This window comes from Strix uralensis, chromosome 8 (assembly GCF_047716275.1).
Source record: "Strix uralensis isolate ZFMK-TIS-50842 chromosome 8, bStrUra1, whole genome shotgun sequence".
Taxonomy (NCBI): domain Eukaryota; kingdom Metazoa; phylum Chordata; class Aves; order Strigiformes; family Strigidae; genus Strix; species Strix uralensis.
Genome location: NC_133979.1, coordinates 33,325,204 through 33,331,203, shown reverse-complemented (window position 1 = coordinate 33,331,203; position 6,000 = coordinate 33,325,204).

The window sequence follows — 6,000 nt, the reverse complement described above, 5'->3', positions numbered from 1 at the left end:
ACACATCACAACACAGCATGTACCGGAATGGGGGAACTGGCCCCTGGGGATGTGCTGGTGCCATCAAGTAGGTGATGTCCTTCTCTGGCCTGAGCAAATTCTTGTGTGACTGCAGAGGAGCTGGGGAGGAGCACGAGGCTAACAGGATTACAAGGATCAGTGCGTTCCTCACCCACTGACATGATTAGTACATTGTGTCCTTTGGTGTGAAGGTTTATCACTCGGTGGTTTCCCATGTCAGAAGATAGGGTTGGATGGATGGATTTACGCTCTGGGAATCTAAACTTAATGAACAGGAAAACTTGTAAACATTTTGGGATTCATTTACTGTAAGTTAAAAACCTAGGAGTGCTAAGGTTTTTATAAAATGATCTGGAAAAAATGAAGCAGATGAGACAATCACTTCTGAGAGAGGGGGAAAAAAACACAAAAAAATCCATACTATTCAGCTTTCCTTTGTGTATCTCCTTTTGAACTCTTGCAGCCCATTCAGTGTGCAAGATGGTTTAGCAAATCCCATTTCAATCACTACATATGCCTTCTTGGATAGGCTCCCGATGAGAAGCTTCTCTATGGAAAATGGAGGCTTGGAACAGGAAGGCTGTGTTTAAACCCCGTGCTTAGTCTTAATGAATATACTCGGAATAAAAAGCAACCAAAACCATCTGTGCCCAGAAGGAGCAAATCCAGATGTCGTGGGGATTTAGTCCTCTCCTTCGTTAATCATGTCTGCAGGATCATTCAGCTTCTGCAGCATATGCCTGCTGTGCTTTTGAAGGGTAGTTAATAATACATGAACATCAGCTCAACCTGGGAAGAAAGTTTTGGTCACATCTTTGTTAATCAAATGGAAACGGAATTTCTTGCTCCTCTAAGTAAAGTCACACTACAAGTTACTTAATTAAGAAGAAAAAACGACAAGTCTAATTTCTAGCTTTTGATGTCTTGCCTCACTAAAGTCTGTTCAAAGACAGTGGGGTGCCTTGAGCCTTCTTCTGTTACCTGAGCTGAAAGCCTTTAACGCTGCCTCCTTCAAATCTCACCCTATAAACTAATTTCCACCACTTACGAAGGTTTTTCTTTTTGTCTTCCCAGGCAGGTGTGGCTGCCCATTTGAGGTAGTATAGAATCCATTGGATGTCTGAGAGATGGATTTTTATCCTGGATTTTCTGCTGAGATCAACAGATTGAGCCATGCCTTCTTGTTTGCTCTTCTGTAGCTCAGTGAGCACTAGGTAGTGGAAAGTGCAGTCAGCTGTGGTTTTATTTACTGGTTTCTATACGCCACCTCTATTTCAAGGTGAGGGAACAAATCAATGTGTCTTGTTTGACAATGAGGAAGCTTGCTTCAACAATTAATCTGCAAAGGCCTGTATGTTAGCTGCTTTGACGTGAATGTTCTAATTAAAATATAGCCTCTAATTGCAGCTGAGCAGGAATGATCACCTCTAGCTGTGTCGTTTAACAGATTTCATAACCTAGTGACTAAGCAGAGAAGGAAATGGTGTTTGAATTTACAAAATATTATTTGTGTATTTAGTAAACAAGAAAAGTTCAACACATATAATTTATTTCATTTACATGTATACAAGCCCTGTAATTACTTGGCCACTGGGACAGGCAAATTGGGTATGCAACAGCTGGAGGCAATTCTCAGCTCTAGGATTCCTTAATTTATAGGAAATAAAATCAAGAATCACATCTTAAAGATTCTGAATTTCATAGCCCTATTCATTCCTTTCCCAAATGCCCTTAGTCCCGTGTCCTGCCCTAACAATCAGAGTTTCCTCCTTGCTGGTTCCCATTTGTATTGGGTTTGCTGCACCTCTTTACTTTCCTGTTCTTCTAGATCCAGCATTGCCCCTCCAACCTGCCAAAAGCAGACTCCAGCTTCAAAGAGTCACAAGGCTGACATCAAAAGAACAAGCTTAAAGCAGTGTTCTTGTTAGGTTCCTGACATGGCAGGTGACAGGGCCAACAACACTCCTGCACTAAAAACAGAGAGGGAAGGAGAGAAGACCAGGGGAACTTTTCACCATGGGGACTGAAGATTAATTCTTTCAAAGTTAACGTAAGGCAAAGTCTCTTGTTCTTGTGAGGTTACTGGTTTCAGAGGACTTTTCTACTCAAGTACTCGTGGTGTGCAGAGTACTTTTCCTTCTCCACAGCCACTATCTAGAGCTGGATTTGAGACAATCTGTTTATTTATAATAAATCAATTTCAGAATCTGTTTTTAAAAAGCAGCTTTGACCTGCAAGTTGGTAATATGCCCTAAGTACTAAGAGCTTGTGTATTTTGTTATAAATAGTATCACTTGCTCAGAACATATTTACAAGTTTTTGTTTGTACTCCATGTGAACTGGGAACCTAAGACACACTGAAGGGCCCTTATGAATAGGGAGGAAAAGAACATACCTTCTCTCGAGTGTCTACCATTAGCAGTGTGCTATTCTCCTAATTTTTGAGAAGCAATTCTATGTAAGCAGCAACCTCACGTTTTGCACACTTAGTGTCTCTAAGGCCCAGCTACTTAAATCCTCCCACTCAAGAATCTCAAGTGTCAAAAGAGAGAAAAGCTTCTAGCCCTCATTTACAGCATAGCTTTCATGACCCCACCTCATTCTTTGACAACTAAGAAAAAACAGTTTTTACCCTGCATTTTCTACCTTTCCACTAAAAAGTATTTGTTTTTGAAGAAAAGGTGTGTGCTGTTTGGATACGGAGGATGGAAATTCTACATTTGTAGCAATGCTAATGTCTAGCTGAGCCTTATCACGGGCTCAGTGTATATATGTATTTACTAAATGCGAGTGGAGAACTGCTGAACTCTGACATGTCACCACGAATGCGTTATGAGAACGTTTCATTGCTGAAAAACTTCACCAATCTCTAAGAATATGAATCAGATTCAGTTCTGTGGACGAGATTGACATTTATGAACGATTTGCAACCAAGCAAGGTAAAATGATGAACATTATTTATAATTTGGCATTTTATGAGCACTGGTAGTCAATGAGTATTCAAATGAATGCTGTTTACATGTTGAATGGCAAGAAAACATAATTGGGAAGAAAATAAGGATTGAGGGAAGCAGCCAGCAAAGCCTCCTCCTGCATTAGGTTGTGCACTCAGTGGCCTGATTACATTTTGACCTGCATCACCTTTTAAACCCTGTTCTTTCACAGAGCTAGTGAAAGATAAAGATGCAAATTATATAATTTTACCACCAAGATACCATCTGCTATTGAAATATACTTTTGCCTTGATTTTCCTCCTTCATGAGTGGTTCAGACTGTCATCCGTGCTTTCTGAAGTTACGAAAACAAGGGGTTTTATTTCTTTCTTTGAATAATGACCATAAACACCATTTTTATCTCTTCCCCAGAAGATATTAGCTCTTTACATACTGTCTCCACATCATGCTTTTTCACTTTGTCTTGATATTTTTTATGGTAAAAATAAAGAAATTTTTTATCCTAAGAACAATCATTCACTGGAACAAGCTCCCCAGGGTTGTGGTAGAGTCTCCATGGCTGGAGGGTCTCAAGATGCAATTGCACAGGGTGCTAGATAATTTCATCTAGGCTCCCTTTCCCATGAAAGGTTGGACCAGATGATCTTTTGAAGTCCCTTCAAACCTGGGCTGTTCCATGATTCTGTGATTAAGAATCTATTAAAATCCACTCTCCCGCTTGTGGGTTTTCAGTGCTTCTTGATGGTCTCTCAGAATTAGGGTAGCAGCTAAAGCACAACCAGCTCTAACTTTTTTTTTAAGGCTCTTTTGTCAAAGTATTACTTTTGGTTCTCCAGCCAGAACAGTTGTCATTCTCTTCAAGTATCTTCTGCAGCTAGATTTGAAGATCTCCTTCTAACCTTTTGAAAATAACTCATAAGAAAAACATTTTTCTCTGTTATTTAGATGGAGGGAATTCAGAATATTTTTCAACCACCAGCCTGTTCTGAGAAAAGAGCTGCTTTTATCTTCTGACACATCTTCTCAGTACTACTTTCTGCAACCTGGTTTTGGCTTTCAGACAATAATGATTAACAGTTTCCTCTAGCAATAGATAATTATTATTTATCCACAAGGATTTTATTATATTTGCAGCTGTCTTTGTCAACAGCACCTTGTTATCCTGCTTTCAGAAGTCAGCAGTCTTAAAATGGCTACTTTCCCTTGGAGAAACCTTATAAGGTAGTTTTGGATAATTACTTTTCTCTCCTGATGAATTTCATACACATTTCACTTAAATGCTTCTGGTTGATAACAAACTGTTTCTGAGACAACCAAGAAGGTTGTGGGAAAGTACACAGAGGATGAACCCTGCGGTTCCCTCCAGAGCGAAGGGCGCAGTCAAGTGCTATTAGGCAGCATGTCAAAGCAACTTGTTCCTTGGCACGTCTTATTTACAATTGTTGGTACACAGGAGAAGTAGCCAACGACGTGGCAAAGATTTTGTCAGTGCCTCTGATGACACATCTGCAGTTTGTCAGCCCTGTGGTCATGTTAAGGACTGTGTGTTTGACTAACAACCACTGGAAGTTTATTACGATGGTATGCCCATTTGCACTGAGAATGGATCTCGTTGTCACGTCTATGTCTGTGGCACATCAGGGTTACATTACAGTTCCCTCCGCAGGGATAAATAAAGAAGTGATTGTGGAGACAACCTCCTTCTCCCTCCCTCCCAAAACAGAGTTGGAGGCTGAGACAAAATAAGGCAGCGTAGTGACTGTGCGCTGCACTTTTGGGGTCTGAGAGCTCCCAGTACATTCACTGGCTGCCTCATGGATACAGATCAAGAGTGGACTCTGGTGATTTAAGAAACCACCTCTCTCCTGACATCAGGCTGCCACAGGTGAAGTCACAGAGGAAGCGGAGACAGATCTTCATTCCTTTGTTGGGGAGGAGGTGCCTCTCCTGGTCCTGTTCACTCAGGAGTTCACTTTCTCTATGGCATGGAAGAGCCCCATCACGTTGCAATATGTTAGGATGCAATACAAAGCAGGTGTTTAGAGAAGGAACTCTTTGGGAGAGTAAAGGAAAAAAAACCTCAAAGATCAGGATTTCATATGAGAAAAAGCGGGGAAATACTTGTTTCGCCTCCAGTGGTATTTTTGTTTTGATAGTATTACTTTATCATTGATAGCTGCAGTGCAGATACGTTACATCAGCCTAAAATCTAACATGGCTGATTTCTTATCTTCGAGAAGGGTGGTTTTGTTATTAAGCAGTATAGAAATAAAATAATTTATATCTGTTCCTGACTTTGCTCACATTTCTCATGGTGTCTTTTTAAGATACTTAAGATACAAACTTTGCCATTAAAGCACAGCATTTCCCTATCTTAAAAGGAAAATTATGGTCTTTAATTATCTAGCATTTGTGAAATGCTTGGGGATCTTGGGGACCAGGTATTACTGATGTATAAAATGTTATAATTAAAAAACTATTCAGTTCTCATTTTGTTTTTACCCAAGCTGTAATTAGACAGGGAGGTTTCCCATTCAGTATGCACACTGACATCTGTTCTCGGTATAAAGCTTCTGGGATTTGGCATATTTTCATCTGCTAAATGACGAGACAGAATAGCAATCCAGTTTACGGCTCATGAATTTTCCATAGTTTATCTCTCCAGACTCCTGGAGCTGACTTGCATATTACATGTGACTGTACATTACGAAAGGCTTCTCAAATACACTTGATAAAAGCTATGCTACAGTGGAGGCCAAATTCTTCTCTGAGCCTTTAAAATGCACAACAGCAAACCGTATTTCCTCATCGTTGTCTGCTCACGCAGCCCGGAGATGTGCAGCGAGCAAACCACAGCATCCACCTTTCTGCAAGCAAGTGCAAAACTCTCAAGCAGAGCTTAACAACCAACTGCATTGATGAGAGAGTCTGATTCACATTTGACCTCTAGAAGTGCCGTTGGTTTAGTATGATGTTCTCAGCTGAGGTATCTATAGACTTGTGAAACACTGTTTTAGTGATGCTC